Source organism: Lithobates pipiens, unplaced genomic scaffold (genome assembly GCF_037356315.1).
Source record: "Lithobates pipiens isolate NorthernLeopardFrog02 unplaced genomic scaffold, aLitPip1_a1.2 Scaffold_25, whole genome shotgun sequence".
NCBI classification, from domain to species: Eukaryota; Metazoa; Chordata; class Amphibia; order Anura; family Ranidae; genus Lithobates; species Lithobates pipiens.
In genome coordinates, this window is record NW_027507787.1 from 240,217,200 (window position 1) to 240,242,431 (window position 25,232).

The window sequence follows — 25,232 nt, forward strand, 5'->3', positions numbered from 1 at the left end:
ATTGCTGCCTGTGTCCCCTTTGAAGAAATTCACTGTCACTTTTGGTCCCGGGGACCGTTGTCTTCCGGCAGACAAAGTGACGGAATATTTTGAGCTATCACAGGAGTATCAGTATCTCCCAATGGATGTAAAATGAATGAATGATAGACCTAGATTGTGATTCTCTCCAATGTTGGGATCGTCCACATCTGTCCCCCAATCTGAGTCATTGCAGGACCTAGGAAAAGTAACACATGGGTGAGCTGTACTGATTCATTGCTGGTTTGTGAGAGAGAACGCTTTATAATCAAGGAGGAATCTCAGCAGCTTCCTGGACGGGGCTCCACCGCCCGCTCACCAAGACTCGGAGTCTCGGACGTGTTCTGCACATCGGTGAGAAGCTCGGGGACAGCGAATGGGGGGAAGACGCATTATCCTGCAGGAAATTAATCATTTTAGGGGGGGGGAGTTACAAAAACTGGAGAGTGCGGAATCTGGCGCAGCTCTAACCAATCAGCTTCCAGGGTTTTAATGTCAAAGCTTAACCACTTAACGACCTATCACAGATCTACTGCTACAGGAAAGCCATTGTGTGCAGAATCACATATATATATATATAACATGACTCTGCACTAGTCCCGCATGGGACGCACTGCTTCTGATTAGTCACAGCACAAGCTGATTAGTGGTTTCCGGCACGTGGATGTCGGCTGGCACCCGCCGATCATCAGGAAGAGAGGCCGGACAAGGCGGAGCTCCGTTCTGACGGGGGAGGGGGGATTTTCCTTCCCTGCAAAGCACATCCTTTAGTAAAAACACCAAACACAGCACACACACATAAACACTGGCTATGCACACATTTAACCATTTGATCTCCCTAGATGATTAACCCCTTGCCTACCGGGCACTTACACCCTCCTTCCTGCCCAGGCCATTTTTAAGCTTTCAGCACTGTCGCAATTTGAATGACAATTGCGCGGTCATGCTACACTGTACACAAACAAATCTTTTATCATTTTGTTCCCACAAATAGAGCTTTCTTTTGGCGGTATTTAATCACTGCTGGGTTTTTTATTTTTTACTAACAAAAAAAAGACCAAAAATTTTGTAAAAAAAATAAAACTTTCTTAGTTTCTGTCAGTAAATTTTGTAAATAGTTCATTTTTCTTCTTCACTGATGAGCACTGATAAGCTGCACAAATGAGGTGGCGCCTTTGGGCACTTATGAGGAGGCACTAATATGCCGCACTAATGGGCACTGATATGGTGCACTGATGAGCACTGATAGGCGGGACTGATGGGTGGAACTGGTGGGCACTGATAGGTGGCACTGATGGGCACTGTTAGGCAGCACTGATAGGCACTGATAGGCGGCACGGATAGGTGGCACTGATGGGTGGCACTGATGGGCATTATTAGGCAGCAATGATGGGCATTGATGAGCAGCACTGATAGGTGGCACTGATAGCCAGCACTGACTGGCATCACTAACGGGCACTGATTGGTGGCACTGATTGCTGACACTTGTGGGCACTGATTGCTGGCACTGGTCAGGCACTGATTGCTGGCACTGGACGGGCACTGATTGCTGGCACTGGTCGGGCACTGATTGCTGGCACTGGACGGGCACTGATTGCTGGCACTGGTCAGGCACTGATTGCTGGCACTGGTCGGGCACTGATTGCTGGCACTGGTGGTGCTTTATTGTAATCAGGGCACTGATCATACGACGTCCACCCAGAACGAGAGCTGTACCGTCCCTCCGTCATTTGACGGTGGGTGGGTTGCAGCAAGCAGTTAACCCCTTGCCAGCCAGTGTCATTAGTATAGTGACAGTGCATAGTTTTAGCATTGATCACTGTATTCGTTTCACTGGTTCCCACATAGTGTCAATTAATGTCCGATTGTCCACTGCAATATCACAGCCTGGATATAAGTCGCTTATCACTGCCATTACTATTATTAAAAAAAAAAAAATGCCCTTATTGGAATTTTTTTTTACCAAAAATATGTAGCAGAATAAATGCCCTAAATTGATATTTTTAAATATTTTGTAATGGATGTGTTTTGTAGCAGAAAGCAAAAACAATATATATTAATATATATATATATATATATATATATATATATATATATATATATATATATATATATTGAGAGAGAGAGAGAGAAAGAGAGATTTCTTTTGGTGATATTTAATCACTTTTGCGTTTTTTTTTCTTTGTTTATTTTTTTTTGTGCTAAAAGCAAAAAACAAAACAATAAAATATATATATATAAATTATATATAAAAAATATATATATATAATATATAAATATATATATATATATAAATATATATATATATATATATATTTTTTTTATATATAATTTATATATATATATATATATATATATATATATATATATATATATATTTTTTTTTTTTTTTATTGTTTTTGCTTTTAGCAAAAAAAAAAAAAAAACAAAGAAAAAAAAACGCAAAAGTGATTAAATATCACCAAAAGAAATCTCTATGTGTGGGGAAAAAAAATGACATAAATTACAGTACAGCGTCACATGACCATGCAATTGTCAGTTAAAGGAATGCAGTGCCGGATCACAAAACAAATGGCCTGGTCCTGAAGGGGGGTAAATCTTCTGGAGGTCAAGTGAATATTAGAACAATCTGAAGTTAGAAGCTGATTGGCTCCCACGCACAGCTGCACCAGATTCTGCGTGCTCCAATTTTAGTATATCCCCCCCCCCCTTAGCGTCAGATTGTTAGGCGATCGAAGACAGGAATAAGGAAATGTAAAGTCTTTTAAAGTGAAATGACACAGGTCTCACTGACCTGCCTCCAGATTGGTGGGGAGACAATACGGTGATAAAATAGTGAATATTCATTCGCTATGGTCACACAATTGGGTGGGATCAGGGCGCACTCTCTGCGCCCCCGAGCCCACCCTTTTTTGAAGCCTATTAGAGCCTCTGGCTCTAATCAGGTGCTTAAAAAAAAAAAGAAATACACCCCCTCCTGCCCCCGCCATATGCGTCCCTTCAGGACGCCGGGCGCATGGATAGGGAGGCGGCAGGAGGGTTAGGGGAGCGGCACCCGTGCGCCCACAATGCACGGGCCGCCACTGGTCAGTCACGCATTCTTTTGTTATCTGCTGCAAATCCTCTAAATAAAAACAATTTAAAAAAATGATAACCATTGGCAACATTTTGTCTATTTTTTTTGGCCAAAGACTGCTTAGTGTAGGGCAGTGATGGCGAACCTTGGCACCCCAGATGTTTTGGAACTACATTTCCCATGATGCTCCACTACACTGCAGAGTGCTTGAGCATCATGGGAAATGTAGTTCCAAAACATCTGGGGTGCCAAGGTTCGCCATCACTGGTGTAGGGCAATCATTTTGCCTCCCAATATTAAGCTAGATTTAATTTACCCCAACCAGCCCCAAATCACGGGATCTTCGCTCGGAGTTGCGATCACCTAGTCTCCGAAATGCTGAGAATTAAAACGTTCCACCCCCCCTCCCCCCCCACAATGGCGCCTCCTCCCATTCCACTCATTCTTTTCCTAGAAAGCTCATCGTGTGTAATGAATGATGAGTAAACATTCCATGGAGGATCCCTAAAGCTGGTTGAGACGTAGAATAAATAGTGGAGGAGTTTGGAGTTTCCATTTTCCTAATTGCAGATTTATTATTCCGGGGATGTTTTCCGCCGGTGAATTTTGGCGCGTCCTCCAGTTTTTCTGAAGGTCATAGGAAAAATAAGAAAGGTTGTTTATTAAATCTGTCATTTGATGACTTTGGGTGTATATATGAATGCGGCTTTATTTAACAAGGGCTTCCCTGTAGAAATGGTGTCATTTCACAGTGGTCACATGAGGTCAAAGAAGACAGCTGATTGGCTATCATCTGGGTCACCGCCAGAAGTAGTCAGTTCTGTGTACGCTCACCGGACACTTTATTAGGTACGCTTGTTTCGATGGCTTGGCAACACAAATTGCTAATCAGCCAATCGCATGGCAGCAGCTCAATGCATTTAGGCATCTAGCTGTGGTGAAGACGACTTGCTGAAGTTCAAACCGAGCATCAGAATGGGGAAAGAAAAGGGATTTAAAGTGGAAGTAAACTCCCCTATCGTTTTCAGCCAAGGAAGCTGCCATCTTTGCCTCTGTTTAATCCTCAACTGCTTATGGTGCTGCACATGTGATTCGTTATGACACCAGCCATTGGATGGTTTGATAGTTTGGCTGAGAGCACAGCCAATGTGCAGTTAGCATTCCCGGCATGCCTTTTTTTAAACTGTTTAAATCGATGGGTTTACTTCCACTTTAAGTGACTTTGAACGTGGCATGGGTTGTTGGTGTCAGACGGGGGCTGGTCTGAGTATTTCAAAAACTGCTGATCTACTGGGATTTTCACGCACAACCATCTCTCGGGGTTTACAGAGATTGGTGGGGAAAAAAGAGAAAATATCCAGTGAGCGGCAGTTGTGTGGGGGAAAATGCCTTGTTGATGTCAGAGGAGAATGGGGCAGACTGGTTCCAGATGATAGAAAGGCGACAGTAACTCAAATAACCTCTTGTTACACCCAAGGTATGCCGAATACCATCTCTGAACACACAACAAATCCAACCTTGACGCAGATGGGATACAGCAGCAGAAGACCACAGCGGGTGCCACTCCTGTCAGCTAAGAACAGCAAACTGAGGCTACAATTGGCACCGGATCACCAAAATTGGACAATAGAAGATTGGAAAAACGTTGCCGGGTCTGATGAGTCTGGATTTCAGCTCCGACGTTCAGATGGTGGGATCAGAATTTGGCGCATGGATCCATCCTGACTTCTATCACTGGTTCAGGCTGGTGGTGGGGGGTGTAATGGTGGGGGGGGGAGATTTTCTTGGCACACTTTGGACCCCTTAGTACTGAATGAGCATCGATTAAACACCACAACCTACCTGAGTATTGTTGCTGACCATGTCCATCCCTTTATGACTACAGTGTCCCCATCTTCTGATGGCTCCTTCCAGCAGGATAATGCTCCATGTCACAAAGCTCCAATCATCTCACCACTGGACAATGAGGTCCCTGTCCTCCAATGGCCTCCACACTCACCACATCTCATCCAATAGAGCACCTTTGGGATGTGGTGGAAGATTGGCATCATGGATGTTCAGCTGGAACATTTCCAACACCTTGTTGTATCTATAACACCAAGAATGAAGGCAAAAGGGGGTCCAACCCGCCACTAGCAAGGGGGACCTAATAAAGTGGCCGGGTGAGTGTATTTACAGTCATCCAGAGTTAATTTCCCACTAAGGCCCCATTCACACTTTGCATAGTGGGAACTCACGTCCCGGCTCTTGATTTTGTGTGGGTGATTTTCACGTGATTCCACGCGTCACACATAGGACAGTCCATTCACTTCAATGGGCTGCCCTATGCGCGTTTGTTTTTCCTATAGTAGCGAGCGAGCGCGAGAGCGGCGATAATGTCGCCACACTAATGAAGCCTGCATGCCTTCTCTGGGGCATACCAGGCCCTTAGGTCCGGTAGGGATTTTAAGGGGAATCCCCTACGCCGGAAAAAATGGCGTGGGCCCCCCCCCCCCAAAATCCATACCAGACCCCTATCCGAGCACGCAGCCCGGCCGGTCAGGAAAGGGGGTGGGGACGAGCGCGTGGCCCCCCCACCCCAAAGCACTTTGTCCCCATGTTGATGAGGACAAGGGCCTCTTCCCGACAACCCTGGCCGTTGGTTGTCGGGGTCTGCGGGCGGTGGGCTTATCGGAATCCGAGGGCCCCCTTATTAAAGTATACTGGCCCCCCCCACCCTATGTGAATGAGTATGGGGTACAATGTACCCCTACCCATTCACCTGGGGAAAAAAGTGTCTTCTGCTCTTTTGCTAGCTCTTTTACTAGCGGAGGAGCCTCGCTTTCTTCTTCGCCGCCGTCCGGGGGTCTTCTTCTGACTTCGGGGGTCTTGTCCCCCTCTGCGGGGGTCTTATCCCCCTCTTCAGGTTCTTCTTGCCGGGCCTCCGCTTTCTTCCTTTAGCTCTTTTACTAGCGGAGGCCCGGTCTTCCGCCGCCGCCGCCCCTTCTTCTGACTTCGGGGGTCTTGTCCCCCTCTTCGGTTCTTCTTGCCGGGCCACCGCTTCTTCTTCCAGCTCTTTTGCTAGTGGTGGCCCGGTCTTCTGTCGCCACTGCCGCCACCGCCTTCCGTTCTTCTTCTTCTGGAGATGTTGACTCGACGCTCTCTCCCGCCGCAATGCCAGGGACGCGGTGTGCGGCGACTTATATAGGGACAAGGGGGCGGGGTCACCGGTTGATGTCACATGGTGACCCCGCCCCTTATGATGCACGGAGGAAAGTTCGTTCATTTTGAGCGTGGCTCCAGGTAGCCGGGACTAGCGAAGGAAGTCAATGTCGGTGAGATTGACACGTAGCTGGCCCCGTCACGTGGTATGGACTTAAAGGGGAAGCACTACGTGGAAAAAATGGCGTGGGGGTCCCCCCCAGGTCCATATCAGAGCCTTATCAGAGCACGCTACCCAGCCGGTCAGGAAAGGGGGAGGGGACGAGCCCCCCCCCCCCCGAGCCGTACCAGGCCGCGTGTTCAGAAACTACTATTTTGGAAGATTGGCTATCATGTTAATTCGTTATTTCTGGAGAAGGGGGGAGGGCCGCGCCCTCCGTGTGTGGGCAAGTCCGTTCATTTCAAAAGTACGGCAGATAGTCCGGCGGAACTCTTTTGTATATTCGTTGTTCCTAATCGATTCGTATTTCAGAAACAGCGGCGGCCCGTCCACAGAGGGCGCACGGGCACAGCCTCCCCTATCCATGTGTCCCTGATCTACATATCAGAGCGCCGGACCATGGATTCCAATGTAGAGGGGGAGGGGGGCTTTTTTAAGCTCTAATAGAGGCTTTAATAGGCTTCAAAAAAGTTGTGGCCTCGGAGCGCAGAGCATTGCGTTCCAATCCCACCCTGTTGTGTGACGATAGCAAATTCATTTTCGCTATTTTCACACAAAAGTTCCTCCCCGCCAATCAGGAGGCAGGCCATGAAGCGATCCTATTGGAGGTCTAGCGCTTTGGCGGAAGAGGAGACACGCGGCGGAGAAAGCTTGAAGAGAGGACACCGGAGCTGCCGCTGCCCGCACTCCCTGAGAGGAGGAGAGGACACCACAGCCACGCCACACAAGCGGGTAAGTGCCGCCTGCAGGGAGGTGCTGTCAGTGTCGTGCCGCACTGACAGCACAGTTTCCTGTGTTTGTAACATGTTGACACTTTTTTGGGGGGGAATAGGTATGGGTACGATTTACCCGATACCCATTAATATGAGGGGGGGGGGTCGGCAACCGGGAGCCACCTTGTTAAAGGGGGCTTTCAGATTCCAATAAGCCCCCCACCCACAGACCCCCAACAACAGTCCATGGTTGTCAGGAAGAGGCCCTGTGTCCCCATCAACATGGGAACAAGGTGCTTTGGGAACCCACCCACCCATGTTGAGGGCATGTGGCCTGGTATGGTTGGGGGGGTGCTCAATCCCCCCCCCTTTCCTGAACTGCAAGGCTGCGTCCTCTGATAAGGGTCTGGTATTAATTTTGGTGGGGACCCCACGCCATTTTTTATTTAAATTTTGGTGTGGGGTTCCCCTTAAAATCTATACCAGACCCTAAGGGCCTGGTATGGACTGGGGGACCTTACGCCCCAGTCCAGTCCTTATCGGCATTCTTTATCATTATTCATCTGTCAGTGGGGAAGCCCGCTGACAGATGATGACTCATGGTTGTTAAGGATGTGGGTGGCCGGCTTCCCCAGCCTGCTGCTTAACAACCAGCTATTTCTTCACACAGAATTGGACTTGCTCAATCTTTTTTCTAACAGATTGGCCAGGGAGTCTTAGGACTCCAATCGGCCAATGGGGCCTCAGGACCTACTTCTGGTTCGGGGCCCCAGGGTGCGGAGCAGCAGCCCTACTTCGTAACCTTGTCATCTGCTTCCTATGGTAAGGAGGCCTCTGTCCATCCAGAGCTGGATTAACGTAGGGGCTATTGGAGCTGCAGCTCCAGGCCCCTACCTTAATATAAGCCCAGAAACCCAAAAAGGACATGGAAAGCAATGGGTCAACGGGAAGAGATCTCCCCTGACGGGCCCTGCATTCCACATGCACCGCCTGGGCAGGGTGGTGGGATAGGTAAACGGGCACCGCATGAGCAGTCCTAACGGAAGCCTGGTGTACGCCAATGCAGGGATCTTGCAGAAATCTGGGGCTTCCATAGTGTTAGGCCTGCTCAGCTGCACTTTTTCAGCTCGGAGTGCACGCCAATGCACGGCCCTTTACGGCAACCTGGCAAATCAAGTGCCAGGCTTCCCTCGTTTGCATGTGCCCTTTAGAGTTTGGGCTCATGCCAACACAGGCTCTTAGAAACACAGAAGGGTGCCCCCTAAAAGGCCCACCAAAATCCTCAGCACCAAGCACATGATGCTCTTAATCCGGCCCTGTAGTCCGTCCATCTCCCATGGTGGGGGGGAGCGCCGCCTTCCTGTCCGTCTCCCTGAGTGTTGGTTTGCCACCCCCCCAAAAAAAAAATATTGAGCACCACCCGCCACTGTTAGGAAGTGATTTATATTCTGTAAGGTGTTTCTGAATATGTTGCTGGTATATAAAGCATAAGTATAGTCGTTTAGCCTTGATATGCACTGATACTGTGTTTTTCCTTGTGTAGATGTCTATTCTATGCGAGTAAACGTCTTATTATCTTGATTGCAGGGCATGTGTCTATGAAATGCGTTGAAGACTTCTAATTCTGCCTTTTCCTCATAAAACCGGAGCAGTTGGGGATTCTCCGGCGGCCATTTTTACTCATTCCGGTGAATGTAATGGTTTTTGACACCAAGAAACACTTTAAGCCGTTTTAGTACAGGAATAACTGAAAAACACTGAGCAGGTGGGTATTTGTGACGTGTATCATTTGTGACGTGTATCATTTGTGACGTGTATCCAATTGTTTGTAGAGTTTTGTATCCATATTGTGACCGAAACCTAAAATATTTTTATATCCAAGACTGTTTTTTGATTTGGATAAGGTAGGGAAGTAATAGTACCTATTGGTTTTTTATTGCTGGTGACCATTCTCATGTAAGAGAAAAGTGATGATAGCACTTGCAAACCGTTTATTGATAAACTTTTAAGGGACGAACATCACAGCTCTACAGGAAGGGAACAGGGTTGACGCGTTTCACACTATCCTGTAAGACAAATGAAGCACAAATTGCTGACACATCCATCCATATACGTTTAGGGGAAAAAAAAAAAAGAATGAAAAACAAAGGACTTTATTAGGGCTGTGAAAATTAAAGATTAATTCCTCAATTAATCGTTCATTTTTTTTGATCGATCAAAATTATTTCGACCGGTACTCACCTCTCCGCCGACTTCCCGGGTCTTCAGTGAGTTCCGCCGGAGATCCGGTGACCGCTTAAGTATAAGATTACATTTTTGTGTTCAAACACAAACTACTCACCTAAAGATGATAAAAACACGGCATGTAATGCCGACAATCGTGTTAGTTCCGTAGGGCAGCAGCGGGTGGCGCCATGCATAGCTCCTCCCCCCGTGCACGTTACGTTCAATCAGAAACTTCAACGTCACCGGACTCCTCCCCCCCTTCCCTTCGTTAGCAGACGGAGGCACTTGGGGAAGGGGGGAGGAGTCCGGTGACGTTGAAGTTTCTGATTGAACGTAACGTGCACGGGGGAGGAGCTATGCATGGCGCCACCCGCTGCTGCCCTACGGAACTAACACGATTGTCGGCTTTACATGCCGTGTTTTTATCATCTTTATGTGAGTAGTTTGTGTTTTGAACACAAAAATTAAATCTAATAGTTAAGCGGTGAGCACTGAGATCTTTTCTTTCTAACCATGACCCGGCGTCCTTGCTGAGATCTAAGGAGACGTGAGAGAAGTTTATGGTCTGTGTTAACCCTTTTGATACCCGCTTGCATGACCACCTGTTTGCACAGGGGTCCATGCCATAAGGGGAGAGTGATTAGTTAGACCGGAGGTGGAGGGATCGTCACGCTACTGTGGAAAAAAAAATGACCTACGTCAGTGCTACAGTTTGAATTTAAAACGTATTTGTGTGAACTGTGAAGTTAAGTCATGGATTGTGGAAACTAACTAGTGTCGGGTGATTGTATATAGTGTATACCACATTTATCACTGACTAATGCAGTTACAATGCAAGGAGATCAGCTAAAAGTAGTTGGATCTGTATGTGCGTTATAATTAATAAAAATTAGTCAATTAATCGATTTTTTTAAAAAAATCGATTAATTGAACACAACATTTTTAATCAGTAACAGCCCTAGACTTTATTAGTGCTGCTAAAACATTTCAATACACTCTCTGATTACATGTACTAGATTCCCTAAGAAAAAAGGATCGCTCATCCTGCTGGATCATAGCCTATATATAACCATATACAGCATCTCACAAAAGTCAGTACATCCCTCACATTTTTGTAAATATTTTATTATATCTTTTCATGTGACAACACTGAAGAAATGACACTTGTCCACAATGTAAAGTAGTGAGTGTACAGCTTGTATAACAGTGTAAATTCCATCTGAGGATGCCCCACAGATGATCAATAGGGTTTAGGTCTGGAGACATGCTTGGCCAGTCCATCACCTTTACCCTCAGCTTCTTTAGCAAGGCAGTGGTGGTGTTGGAGGTGTGTTTGGGGTGGTTATCATGTTGGAATACTGCCCTGCGGTCCAGTCTCCGAAGGGAGGGGGTCATGCTCTGCTTCAGTATGTCACAGTACATGTTGGCATTCATGGTCCCCTCAATGATCTGTAGCCCCCCAGTGCAGGCAGCACTCATGCAGCCCCAGACCATGACACCCCCACCACCATGCCTGACTGTAGACAAGACACACTTGTCTTTGTCCTCCTCACCTGGTTGCCCCCCACACACGCTTGTCACCATCTGAGCCAAATACGTTTATCTTGGTCTCATCAGACCACAGGACATGGTTCCAGTAATCCATCTCCTTAGTCTGCTTGTCTTCAGCAAACTGTTTGTGGTCTTTCTTGTGCATCATCTTTAGAAGAGGCTTCCTTCTGGGATGACAGTCATGCGGACCAATTTGATGCAGTGTGTGGCGTATGGTCTGAGCACTGACAGGCTGACCCCCCACCCCTACAACCTCTGCAGCAATGCTGGCAGCACTCACACGTCTATTTCCCAAAGACAACCTCTGGATATGACGCTGAGCACGTGACCTCAACTTGTTTGGTGGACCATGGCGAGGCCTGTTCTGAGTGGAACCTGTCCTGTTATACCGCTGTATGGTCTTGGTCACCGTGCTGCAGCTCAGTTTCAGGGTCTTGGAAATCTTCTTATAGCCTAGGCCATCTTTATGTAGAGCAACAATTCTTTTTTTCAGACCCTAAGAGAGTTCTTTGCCATGAGGTGCCATGTTGAACTTCCAGTGACCAGTATGAGAGAGTGAGCGTGATAACACCAAATTTAACACACCTGCTCCCCATTCACACCTGAGACCTTGTAACACTAACGAGTCACATGACACAGAGGGAGGGAAAATGGCTAATTGGGCCCAATTTGGACATTTTCACTTAGGGGTGTACTGACTTTTGTTGCCAGCGGTTTAGACATTAATGGCTGTGTGTTGAGTTATTTTGAGGGGACAGGAAATTTACACTGTTATACAAGCTGTACACTCACTACTTTACATTGTAGACAAGTGTCATTTCTTCAGTGTTGTCACATGAAAAGATTTACAAAAATGTGAGGGGTGTACTTACTTTTGTGAGATACTGTATATGTGTACACAAATTCTGACTATCACAAATGTACTGGGCCAGACCGTAGAAAGAGATCTCAATCTCTAGGTGTTTCGCAGATGAATGGCTTCTTTGGGAGACCCTATTATATTAGGGAATGAATCAAAGTTACTTACAATATCCCTTTTCATCCCATATATAGGGACAGGGGTGTAGCTACTGCAAGGCAAGCAAGGCGTTTGCCTTGGGTGGCATTTTTTAGGGGGGGGGGGCGGCACCGCCACTCAGGCAGAAGATCTGCTGCGTGTGGGCTGTTGGCGCTCTCCTGGGACACATGGCCACCTTTTTCAAAAGCCGGTCTATGAGCGCCCCTCTGGGAGGGGGGAGGGGGGGCGATTTCAGCGATGTGACAGGACAGCGGGCACAGGGGTTGGAAGGAAAAGCCTGACTGCTGCCCAGTCGGGGAAAAGTTTTCCACCTCTGCCAGAGTCACTCTAAGGCAATGAGAGAACAGTGTGAGCTCCGACCTCCCTCCTCTCTTCTCTTGCCGCCTGCTGTCAGGAATCGGGGCAGGAGATCGGGGTGTGTGTGTGTGTGTGGTGTCGGCCGACCTCAGGGTGCCCAGGCTGTATTAGAGCAGAACTGGCAGAATATCATCACCCAAGGCCTAGGAGGAGAGGTGAGTGAGGCATGGACACCACGAAGGGGGGGAGGGGGAGTTGTGAAAAGATGAGAGCTGTGAAGAGTGGGGGAGTTTACAGATGAAGGGGTGAATCTTAAACAGGAAGGGGTGGGACAAATTTAGATGGGGGGGTGCCTGATTTTAGTCTCGCCTGGAGCAGCACCAAACCAAAATACACAACTGTATAGGGGTATTTAGAAATTTGAAAATGTATCTTTAAGGCGCTAAATTAGAACAATAAATTTATAAAAAGTAGAAATGTATTCAAGCAATAAAAACAAACATACAAACGGTAGATGTTGATATTACAGTACTAATACATGACTGATTTCATCTCTACGTGTTTCGCCTTTGTAATTGGCTTCTTCAGGAGATTTAATTGATATCAGGCACAGTGAGCATAAACAGAATTTAAACATAATAAACATAATTTTTTGAAAAATAGGACAATCAACAGTCACAGCAACATCAGAAAAATATAACACAAATTTATCAAATTATATTTGTTAATTTATTGGCAAAATACCTTCTGTACTTAGGATTTATGGGGTGACATAGGCAAAATACCTTCTCTCCACTGTATAGGGGTTGATATGTTTGGTCTAGATGCAGTTGCATTTTCACGGGGGTTGTGTTTCACCCAAACCTGTGCTTAATCATAACTGAGCATTGTCACCGCCATTGTCATTCTACATTTTTAAATTTTCACCTGGACAGAAGATGACGGGGAACCCTCCAGTGGAGATATCTGTCCTAGTGGCCACAATCTAATAAAAGGTTTCCACTAATTTGGGAAGATTTGCACATAAAAATCCGATCAGGGTTTTATCGTTTCCATATTTTACCTAAAACCCGGAAAAAAAAAGTTGTGGCCATAGATACACAATTAACACAATCAACATTTTTTTGGACACGCTATGGGAAAGTCTCCCCATCCCCCCCCCCCAGTGTTTTTTTTTTTTTTTTTAAATTGCATTAATTTGAGAAATGGTCAAAACACTTTTTTTTTATTGAAAAAATAACAACAGCATAAACACATAAACATTTAAAATGTGAGCTCTGGTCAAAGATGTATAACACCATTCAAAATTCGACATATCCATACAACAGTACATATGGTATTTAGTCAAACATCTGGTATGCAAATTCACAACGCGTTTCGACATGCATGATCAAAGTCTTCCTCAGGGGAATCATTTGCTGTCAAAAAATATGTATGCATAGATGTTAACACACAGCATAAATACACATAAAATTCCTTGTATTTACAAGGAGAAGTAGAATTTATGAGGTATAGTTACCAATGAAGGGTGAAAATGGACAATCTCCTGACCAGAGTTCCTCTAATGCCGCGTACACACGATCGGACTTTCAGGCAGACTTAAATGAATGAATGACTTGACTTCTATAGCACTGCAAATGCGAACTGAATCGCCTCAAGGCGCTTGATCCAACCTGCGTTGATCCTTCTTAAAAGAGGTGGGTCTTGAGTTTTTTCCTGAAGGCCTGGTGGTTTCCTTCCAAGCGGATGTTCATGGGTAGAGCGTTCCATAGCCGTGGTCCTTGGACTGCGAATATTCATTCTCCCCTTGATTTTTACCCGGCACTTGGGGATGAGGAGGAGGTTTTGGTTGGTTGATCGGAGGTTGCGATTGGGTGTGTAGTGTTTTATTTTTTCGCATAAGTATTGAGGAGCGTTTCCTTGGGTGCATTTGTGGGTCAGGCAGAGGGTCTTGAATGTGATCCGATCCTTTACTGTAAGCCAGTGTAGGATCCTCAGGGAGGGGGGAGATGGATTCCCAGGGTTTTTTTCCCGTGATTAGTCTTCCTGCTGTGTTTTGGACGACTTGTAGGCGTGCAATCTGGAATTTAGGTAGTCCTATGTAGAGGGAGTTTGCGTAGTCGAGAGTTGATGATGGTTCCTACTACTAATGCTTTCTCCTCTTCTGGAATGAAGGGGATGAGTCTACGTAGCAGGCGTAGAAGATGGTAAGATCCGCTGACTACTGATTTTTACTATTTGTGCATCCATTGACGTTTCTGAATCGAAGATGACTCCGAGACTTTTGGTTTTTGTGCTTAGGGGGATGGTCTGTCCAAGGATGGTGGGTGGAGTCCATGGGGTCGTAGATTTAGTATTTTCGGTTTGCGTTTAGAAGTTCTGTTTTCGATCCATTGAGTTTGAGGGAGCTTGTGGACATCCAGTCCTCTATCGATGTGAGGCACTTTTCTAATTCCTGATATTGGTCTTTTTTGTCCGGTGATCCTAAAGTAGAGTTGAGTATCATCTGCGTTAGCCCCTGTACACACGGTCGGAGATTTCCACAACCAAATCCGTCGGATTTTGCCTGTCGGATTTTGTCCGTCGGATCTTGTCCGAAACTGTTGCATACACACGGTCGGGCCAAGTTGGCGAAAAATCCGATCTTTCAGAACGTGATGACATAATTTCGTTACGATGGGATTACGTTCAGACTAGTAGCCAATAGCTTTGATGTAGGAATTTGATCTGAGCATGCGTGGCACTTGGTCCGATGAAAATGCTCTACACATAATCGGATTAGGTCCGTCCGGCCCAGTTGGTCGGGAAATATTTCCAACATGTTGGAAAATTGGGTTGGACGGAGATTCGGACGGAATCAGTCCGATGCATACCACACACAGTCGGATTATCCGACGACGCGGTCCGATAGGACACATTCCGACAGATTATCCGACCGTGTGTACAAGAGCTAAGAGTGGAAGCATAGGTCTGATTTGCTGATGATTTTGAGGAGTGGACGGATGTAAATGTTGAAGAGAACGGGCGACAAAGGTGATCCTTGAGGGACTCCATAGGACCCGGAATCCGCCCGGACAATTCGATCGTGTGTATGGGCTCCAGCGGACTTTTTTTTCCCCCCAAAAGTCAGACGGACCTAGAAAGAAAACATGTTTGGCCCGTGTGTCTACAGGGCTTTAGGGTTAGTGCCTGTGCTGACCTCCTCCAATATGTCATGATGGTTGATAGCTCACCAAGCACGATGCAATCTTATGCCGCGTACACACGACCGGACTTTCCGGCAGACTAGGTCCGAAGGGATCAGTCCGTCAGACAATCCGATCGTGTGTGGGCTAGTCCGACCTTTTTTTATAAAAAAAAAAAATCAGACGGACCAGAAATAAAACATGTTTCAAATCTATCCGACGGACTAAAAAAATTGGGAAAACCGCTCGTCTGTGTGCTGGCCCGATAGACCAAATACGACGCAAGGGCAGCTATTGGCTACTGGCTATTGAACTTCCTTGTTTAGTCCCGTCTTACATCATCACGTTCAAAACGAATGGACTTTCGGACGGACTTAGTCCAGTCGTGTGTGTGGCCAAGTCCGTTTCGTTCAGAAACTCTGCCGGACCTGCGCCCGAAAGTCCGTCGGGAAGACCCGTCGGACCTCGTCCGTCGAAAAAGTCCGGTCTGTGTGTATAAAAGTCTGTCGGATGATCCTGTGCCTTGGTGTCCCGTAGACTCCTAGGGAGAGTACTCCGCCCTTACGTGACTAAAAAGGAGTCACGCTGAAAAAGTAGCCAGCGAGAGAGGGAAAGGGAAAAGCCCCGTCACCTGCAGCAAAGGTCCCAATGAATATCAAATGAGTTTACGTTCACTTTTAATCTAAACCGCAAATAGGCTATTAATTAAGTTTACTTGGAATTATTCTATATTACTTATCCGAGGTGTGACTAGAGCCCCCGCCCCGCCCCCCCTGTTGAAAAACTAGTAACAACAAGCGCTAAAATATTAAAATATAATTTGAATTTGAATTTAAACGTGCCATAGTGCATATAAAAAGCGCAGAAAATAATCTCATTAATAATAAAAATTTGAAGCAAGATCCAAAACACTCTTATCCGTGTAACTGTCCTTCTTCTTCTTATTGTCCATTGTAAGGTTGAGGTCACTTTGCCCCAAGGTCAGACGCTGCAATAAAAGTGTGATGGGTCCCCTTAGGACTGAATACTTTGTTGAGACAATCTGGAAATGTAAACTCTCCTTTACTGTTTCCTATGGTCTCTCAGGATGCCGATCTTCTCATAACAACGTATTGTTGACTTAAATCTGAAAGAACCCAACCATTCATCCCAACTTCTCGTCAATCTGCTGCCCTGTCTTTGACCCTTTTCCTTCACAAAAGCCTTCTGGAGCTCCTGGTCTTTAGACTTCTAATTGGCTGCCTCAGTGCTCGTCTCTAAGATCCTCTTATGTGTGAATCTGTCACATTGTATTTTAGATGTTTCCAATGTTCTTAGAGAAGTCTAGGTTGTTGATATTGTTGGTTGTCTTTTCATTTTCTAATACAAATCTTCAGCAGTTTGCTCCGTCTTCTTTCTTTCCTTCGCCTTGCGGTGACCACACACCTAGATGAACAAAAGGATTTCTTTTTTCACTTTTGTTGTGAATTTGGAGGCGGCAAATCTTTACACTTCATGTCATACAATGAACGTTGTTATTTGATGCTGATGACAAACATGGTTCCCCAATGTAAAGCCAACACACTACTGTCATCAACGCTGTGTATGTACCATCCGTGACAACACAATACTATGAAAACATATATATACTATATATATATATATATATATATATATATATATATATATCCAGTGGCGTAACTAGAACCTTCAGGGCCCCCGATGCAAGAAACCATGAAGGCCCCCCCCGAACCCCAGCCAGGGCCCTTCCCTTTGAGTCCGGTGGTGGAACTCCAGGACGTGGTCACAGGTATGCCCTTTGTGAGCCCTGTAGTTCCACCACTGGTATCAGTAGTTTTTTTTAATTATTTTTTTTATCTTTAGGTGCCCCATTGGGGGACTGTCCCTAGGCAGGATGGGGTCCCCGCCCCCAGAAGAGATGAGGTCCTTTTCTCCAGCGCAGATGAAGTTACTGCCCCCAGGTGAGAAGGGGTCCCTGTCCCCAGGGGAGGTGGGGGTCCCTGTCCCCACGTCAGAAGGGGTCCCTGTCCAAAGGGGGAGATGGAGGGGGTATGTAATGGTGTGTGGGGGATGGGGTCCTCTCACTCACCATGACCAAGCTGTAGGCCACGCACTCATCCATGTTGGCCTGGGCTCCATCCAGTGTGCTGGATGGGCGATCAGCATATCTCCCAGAAAGACCTTTCATCATCTGTATATGACGGGGGAGGAGGGAGGGCTGGCAGACAAGCCTGCAGTGTCCTCCTGGGAGCCGGCTTTCATAGGGCTGCACTGCATCTGTGTGCTTAAAGTTTGTTTACCAGGGAGAAGTATGCAGTGCAGTGTGGGCCGGACTCGTGGTGGGCGGGACTCTGGCTGGGGAGAACAGACATCGGACTGAGCGGCAATGCATGGAGCAGGAGAGGGGTACTCTGAGGAGCCGGCTGAAGACACAGGTCATGCGGGGAATGCACAACTAAAGAGCAGCCATATGTAGAGGGGGCTGCATCACAGGGCCCGGTTGCGGTCGCAACTGCTGCACCCCCTATAGTTACGCCCCTGTATATATCTATATCTATATATATCTATATCTATATATATATATATATATATATATATATATATATATATATATATATATATATATATATATATATATATATAGTCAAAAGTATTGGGACACCTGCCTTTAGTGTCCCAGTCTTAGTCCGTTGGGTTCAATATTGAGTTGGCTCCGCCCTTTGCAGCTATAACAGCTTCAACTCTTCTGGGAAGGCCGTCCACAAGGTTTAGGAGTGTGTCTATGGGGAATGTTTGACCATTCTTCCAGAAGCAAATTTGTGATGTTGGGCACTGATGTAGACGGGAAGGCCTGGCTCGCAGTCTCGGCTCTAATTCATCCCAAAGGTGTTCTATTGGGTTGAGGTTGAGTTCCTCCACCCCGAACTCGCTCATCCATGTCTTTATGGACCTTGCTTTGTGCACCGGTGCGCAAGTCATGTTGGAACAGGAAGGGGCCGTCCCCAAACTTTTCCCACAAAGTGTCCAAAATTTGTTGGTATGCTAAAACCTGAAAAAGGGGGGCCAACCCCTGAAAAACAACCCCGCACCATAACCCCACTTCCACCAAATGATTTGGAATTAGGAATGGATTTTGGGGGGACCCCGCGCCATTTAAAAAAAAAAAATCCATACCAGACCCAAAGGGTCTGGTATGGATAGAGTGGACCCCTCACGCTGTTTTTTAACATTTTTATTTGCTGCCAATTCTGTTTACATTCAGCGGGGGAGTCATCAGTTGCTTCCCGGCCCGCTCCTTAAAGCGGAGTTCCACCCATTTAAAAGTCAGGAGCTACAAAAAGTGTAGCCGCTGACTTTTTATAATCAGACACTCACCTGTCCCCCAGTCCAGCGATGCGGGCATACAAAGCCCCCCTCCTCTCCCCATCCTCTTCACGGTGTCGGCATTCTAACTGTGGGCACCCGGCTGTGGCTGCACAGCTGGGCGCTCACTGCACATGCACGAGCCACTCTGAGCGCTGTGACCAGTCCCAGAAGATTGCAGGGAGGGAGGGAGGGGGAGAGGTGATCTTCTTTCTGGTGCCGCGGCGCTCATAAAAACAGGGTACCTGTCCCCCAACGGAGCTGGGTGCTTATAAAAACCCCCCACCCAAAAAAAACGACATGCCAAATGTGGCATGTCAGGGGGTTGCCAACACTTAAAGCGGGAGTCCGCCGGGACTCCGCGTTTTTTTTTTTTTAAAAGCCAGCAGCTACAAATACTGACAAATACTGCAGCTGCTGACTTTTAAAATAATGACACTTACCTGTCCAGCGCGCCCGCGATGTCGGCACCCGAAGCCGATCTCTCGATCGTCTCTCGGGTGCTGCCGCCGCCATCTTGGGTATGGGAATCAGGAAATGGAGCCTTTCGGCTTCATTTCCTGGTTCCCTCCTGCGCATGCGCGAGTCGCTCTGCGCAATAAGGATGGACCCGCTGCCTCTGGGATCTGTGTGTTTCCCAGCAGGCAGCGGGGGACTTTCGGAAAGGGGCGTAATCTACGCACCTTTCCGCAGAGAGCTATCCGGGAAGTGGGTGCAGATACCTGTACTGTACAGGTACCTGCACCCCCCTCCCCCCTGAAAGGTGCCAATTGTGGCGCCGGAGGGGGGGAGGGTTCCGATGAGCGGAAGGTCCACTTTAGGGTGGACCTCCGCTTTAAAGCAGAAGTTCCATTTTTGGGTGGAACTCCGCTTTAAGGCTGCGTTCACACTTCAGCGTTTTGAATTGCGAGCAGATTTGCTGTGAATCTGCCCTGCCATTTGAAAGCGCCGATGTGTGAATGACAAATCGCGGGACTCGCATTTGAGATGCCAGTCATTTGAATGACACCTCGAATCGCGGTGCGGGTCTGCTGCGATTGTCGCGCGGTAAATTGTTCTGCGATCACGGCAACCCGCATCTCTGTCGCCCAAAAGAAGCTACTGAATGTCTTTTGGGGCAAGAATGCTTCCCACGATGCGTGTTGCTGCGATTGCTGCGATTGTGGTGCGATTTATCACAGCAGACCCGCACCATGATTCCAGGTGGCATTCAAATGAATGGCATCTCAAAAGTGAGTGTGTTGTTGCTACTGACAGATTGTATTGTATGTGTCGTTTTTGATTTGCTCGGAGATTTACTTTGAATGAGTTATTTTACAGATAAATGACCATTTATAAATGGTCTTCCTTAACCCCTTAATTACATTCCCCCCGGGCAGATCTCCAGAGACATTTCGATCCATTGTACATTCATCACGGGTTGTATTGCTCGGGGGGTTGTAGATGGAAGGAGAGCGAATCCTTTCCACGCTTCATTTAATGACCTTTCCACTTCTAAGACGATGGAGATTCAAACAAATCGAGCGTTTCTGTTCCACCGGTCTTGACAAATCCTCTCTTCTATGGGGAGGTCATAGACCTGAAGTGATGAGCGCCATGATTCCCGCAGATGGGCCGTATCCCAAGTGAAGGATTTCTGATGCCAATGGCAAAGTGCTTGGGGCAGGAGTTTTTATAATAAAGCCGGCGAGAGGAAATACGTTTCCTGAGACCAAAAAAAAAGGAAGAAAATAAAAGCGGAATTATGGTGGCCATACAAAGCGTAAGCATTGCTCCTACAGAAAGATCGCCTCCTGGTTTTATAGCAAAGAGTAATGCCGGCCATACATGAATCGATTGTTTTGTTAGAACATTTTTGTTTTAAGAATTAGGCATGTGCAGAACGAAAAAAAATTATTTTAATTTTTATTCGTTATTTACATATATTCATTTAGTTACATAGTTAGTTAGTTAGTCCATTGCTTTATTTTATTTTCTGTTCTATTCTTTTCTTTTCTATTATATTCTTTTCTGTTCAAATCTGAATTTATTCTATTCAAAATTCAATTTTTGGAAGATGGTTATTGTGACAGACTCACCCGGGACAGGGGATTTTGGAGAGGACTGAATGCCAGCCGCTTGCGTTGCGATTATGGTACCTGCCATTTTGGGGGGAAAGGTTCTCTTATGCCGAGTACACACGATCGAATTGTCCGACGTACTTAGTCCGGCAAACAATCCGGCGGATAGTCCGGTGGATTTTCTACCGAACGGACTTGGTCACACACGGACACACAGAAAGTCCGGCGTTTGCTAGCGCGATGACGTACAGCACGTACGACGGGACTAGAAAAAGGAAGTTCAATAGCCAGTAGCCAATAGCTTCCTTTTTCGTAATTTGCTTCTGAGCATGCGTCATTCTTAGTCCGCTGGACTAGCATACTGACGAACGTATTGTCCGTTGAAACCCAAGTCCAGTGGAAAGATTGGACTGCAAAAATACTTTCTAAGTCCGCCGGACTTTACGCTGAGAAAGTCCGCTGAAGCCCACACACGATCGAACTGTCCGGTGAAATGCGTTTCGCTGACTAAGTACGCCGGACAATTTGATCGTGTGTACGCGGCATTAGTGAGCTGTATATCTGGGGACCCCTGAGGTGATGTTACTTTGGATTCAGGTCCATGCCCCCCCCCCCCCAAGACACACAGACTCTAGCACTGTATATGCCATATTAGCAATAGTGACTGAATCACACTGTTGGGACAGAAACTATAAGCCCTTGTACACACGGTCGGAGATTCCGACGGAATGTGTCCGATCGGAGCGTTTTGTCGGATATTCCGACTGTGTGTGGTCTGCATCGGACTGTTTCCGTCGGAATATCCGTCGGACCAAATTTTCCAACTTGCCGGAAATATTTTCCGACAAAATGCTTCCGGTCGGACATACTCCGATCATGTGTAGAGAATTCCGATCGGACAAAGTGCCACGCATGCTCAGATCAAATTCCTACACCAAAGCTATTGGCTACTGGCCTGAACGTAGGCCCGTAGTAACGAAATAACGCCATCACGTTCTGAATGATCGCATTTTCCGACAACTTCGTTCCGACCGTGTGTATGCAACAGTTTCGGACAAAATCCGTCGGACAAAATCCGACGGATTTGGCTGTCGGAATCTCCGACTGTGTGTACAAGGGCTTTGATGCTGATGTCATCAGCTCTGCTATTATGAGAAGGTTTCCTTGGATTTGACCAAAGACTATTCTTGGTTGTTAATTCTGAACAATATATGATCATTGAAAGAGCTGATCACATTGACCTCCGGAGACGGACTGTCTGGTCACCTGGGCTGCCTTAAGTGCTGTGTTAATTAACATGTTAATTATATAGTTGTCTGTTAAGTTGTTGCTAGAGGGGAGGGGGAAGTATCCAGGAGCCAGCCCTACCTCGTTATCTAACCCCTTGTGTTAAAAGTGTATAAAAAGTAGGGCTGTTACTGATTAAAATTTTTGTGTTCGATTAATCAATTTTTGTTTTTTAATCGACTAATTTCGATTAATTATAACGCACATACAAATCCAACTACTTTTAGCTGATCTCCTTGCATTGCAACTCTGCATTAGTCAGTGGTAAATGTGGTATACACTATATACAATCACCCGACACTACTTAGTTTCCACAATCCATGACTTGACTTCACAGTCCACACAAATACGTTTTAAATTCAAACTGTAGCACTGACGTAATTTGTTTCCCCACAGTAGGGTGACGATCCCTCCACCTCCGGTCTAACTAATCACTCTCACCTTATGGCATGGACCCCTGTGCAAACAGGTGGTCATGCAAGCGGGTATCAAAAGGGTTAACACAGACCATAAACTTCTCTCACGTCTCCTTAGATCTCAGCAAGGACGCCGGGTCATGGGTAGAAAGAAAAGATCTCAGTGCTCAAGTATAAGATTTCATTTTTGTGTTCAAAACACAAACTACTCACATAAAGATGATAAAAACACAGCATGTAAAGCCGACAATTGTGTTAGTTCCGTAGGGCAGCAGTGAGGTGACGTCATGCGTAGCTCCTCCCCCCGTACGCGTTACGTTCAACCAGAACTTCAACGTCACTCCTCCCCCCTTCCCTTCGTTAGCAGATGGCGGCACATGGGGAAGAGTCCGGTGGCGTCGATGTCCGTGACGTCACCGGATCTCCAACAGAACTCCCTGAAGACCCGGAAGCTGACGGAGAGGTGAGTACCGATCAAAAAAATTTTGATCGATCAAAAAAATGTATTGGTTAATCGAGGAATTAATCTTTAATTTCCACAGCGCTAATAAAAAGACTTGTATTCTGGTTCTAATAAAACAGTCCATGTCAGCAGCCAAACAAGTCTCGTCTTGTTTTGTGCTTGGGAGCGATTGGAATATCTGATATCTATATTCAGACTGGGAGCAAGTGGTATATGACGAAAGCACTCAAGCGGAGTGTGGGGGACGTTCCGTTACAGTTATATTCTTTTCTATTATCTTCTTTTCTGTTCTATTCTAATTTGAATATACTCTATTCAAAATTAGATTTTTGGAAAATGGTTATATTCTTCCTATTCTATTGTTTTTTCTATTCTATTCTATTCTATTCTTTTATTTTCTGTTCTATTCTTTTCGTTTCTATTATATTCTTTCCTGTTCTATTGGAATTAGAATTTACTATATTCAAAATTCAATTTTTGGAAGATGGTTATATTTTTTTCTTTTCTATTATATTCTTTTCTGTTCTATTCAAATTCGATTTTTGGAAGATAGTTATAATCTTCCTATTCTATATTATATTCTTTTCTGTTCTATTCAAATTTGAATTTATTCTATTCAAAATTAAATTTTTGGAAGATGGTTATATTCTTCTTATTCCATTCCATTCTATTCTGTTATTTTTTTTTTATTATATTCTTTTATTTTCTGTTCTATTCGAATTTGAATTTACAATATTCAAAAGTTTTTGGAAGATGGTTATATTCTTCCTTTTCCATTCTATTCTATTGTTTTATTTTCTGTTCTATTCTTTTCTATTATATTCTTTTCTGCTCTATTCTAATTTGAATTTACTGTATTCAAATTTTTTTTTTTTTTGGAAGATGGTTATATTCTTCCTATTCTATTGTTTTTTCTATTGTACTCTATTCTTTTGTTTTCTTTTCTATTCAAATTTGAATTTACTCTATTCAAAATATTTTTTTTTTGGAAGATGGTTATATTCTTCCTATTCCATTCTATTCTATTGTTTTATTTTCTGTTCTTTTCTTTTCTATTATATTATTTTCTGTTCTATTCAAATTTACTCTATTCAAAATTCAATATTTGGAAGATGGTTATATTCTTCCTATTCTATTGTTTTTTTCTATTCTATTCTTTTATTTTCTGTTTTATAATTTTCTTTTCTTTTCTATTATATTATTTTCTGTTCTATTCGAATTTGAATTTATTCTATTCAAAATTCAAATTTCGGGAAAGAAGATTAAATTCTTTCTATTTTATTCTATTTGTTTCTTTTTTTTTCTGTTCTGTTCTATTCTTTTTTTTTCTATTCTATTATTTTCTATTCTATTGAAATTTGAATTTATTCTATCTGAAGTTCTAAATTTCAGATGATGGTTATGTTCTTTCTATTTTATTCTATTGTATGTTTTTTATATTCTATTCTATTCATTTATTGACTCTTTTTTATTTTATTCTATTCCTTTATTTCCTATTCTATTTCATTCCGTTCTTTTATTTTTTTATTCTATTAAAGGGTAACTAATATAAAAAAAAAATAGCAAACAAAGAAAAAATTATATAGCGTATACAATTGCGACACAAGTCATACAGTAATTGAAAGTTCTTAAAAATTCCCTTTCCTTTTCAATGTACAGCCGCTGTAATTTTCTGTAAATGCAATATGGCCTCCTGGAGGCGTTCTGTACACAGAGTACTGTACTGACCACTCCCCAGAAACATCATTTCCGGCTTGTGTGATTGGCTCACCAATTTTCCCAGAAGTCTACAATAGGGATGAACTTGATGTACGGGTCGAACATAATTTCAACTGGAACATCGGGTGTTTGCCCGTTCACCTAACATTATGGGGCGTTTGCAGCAAATGCGAGCGCCGCAAGATCGCAGTGCATTGCTGTATGATGATTGGCCAAACCATGCACCTGACCTGCAGCGTTAACTTAAAACTGGTTTGCCAGTGATCAGGAACACGGACTGGTGACAGTATGTAAAATAACCCCAAAAAATTTTTTTTAAATATTTTTTTCTTTTCTATTACCTTTTTTTTTGTATGATTTTTTTTTTTTAACCACTTTCAGCCCCGGACCATTTTGCTGGCCAAAGACCAGACTACTTTTTCCGAATCGCCACTGCGTCGCTTTAACTGACAGTTGCGCGGTCGTGCGACGTGGTTCCC

At 45.0% G+C, this 25,232-nt stretch overlaps 1 protein-coding gene across 2 annotated transcripts in view; it reads left to right on the plus strand.

Moving 5' to 3' along the window:
* Positions 1 to 25,232, plus strand: part of LOXL4 (lysyl oxidase like 4) — a 216,687-nt gene that overhangs the window by 2,136 nt on the left and 189,319 nt on the right. Inside the window, exon 2 of one of the 2 annotated variants that reach the window (XM_077455712.1) lies at positions 8,756 to 8,933. The exons of the other annotated variant lie outside the window; for it this stretch is intronic. The gene's annotated coding sequence lies outside the window, so the exon portion shown is untranslated. The remainder of the gene's footprint in view (positions 1 to 8,755; positions 8,934 to 25,232) is intronic. 2 annotated transcript variants of the gene reach the window in all.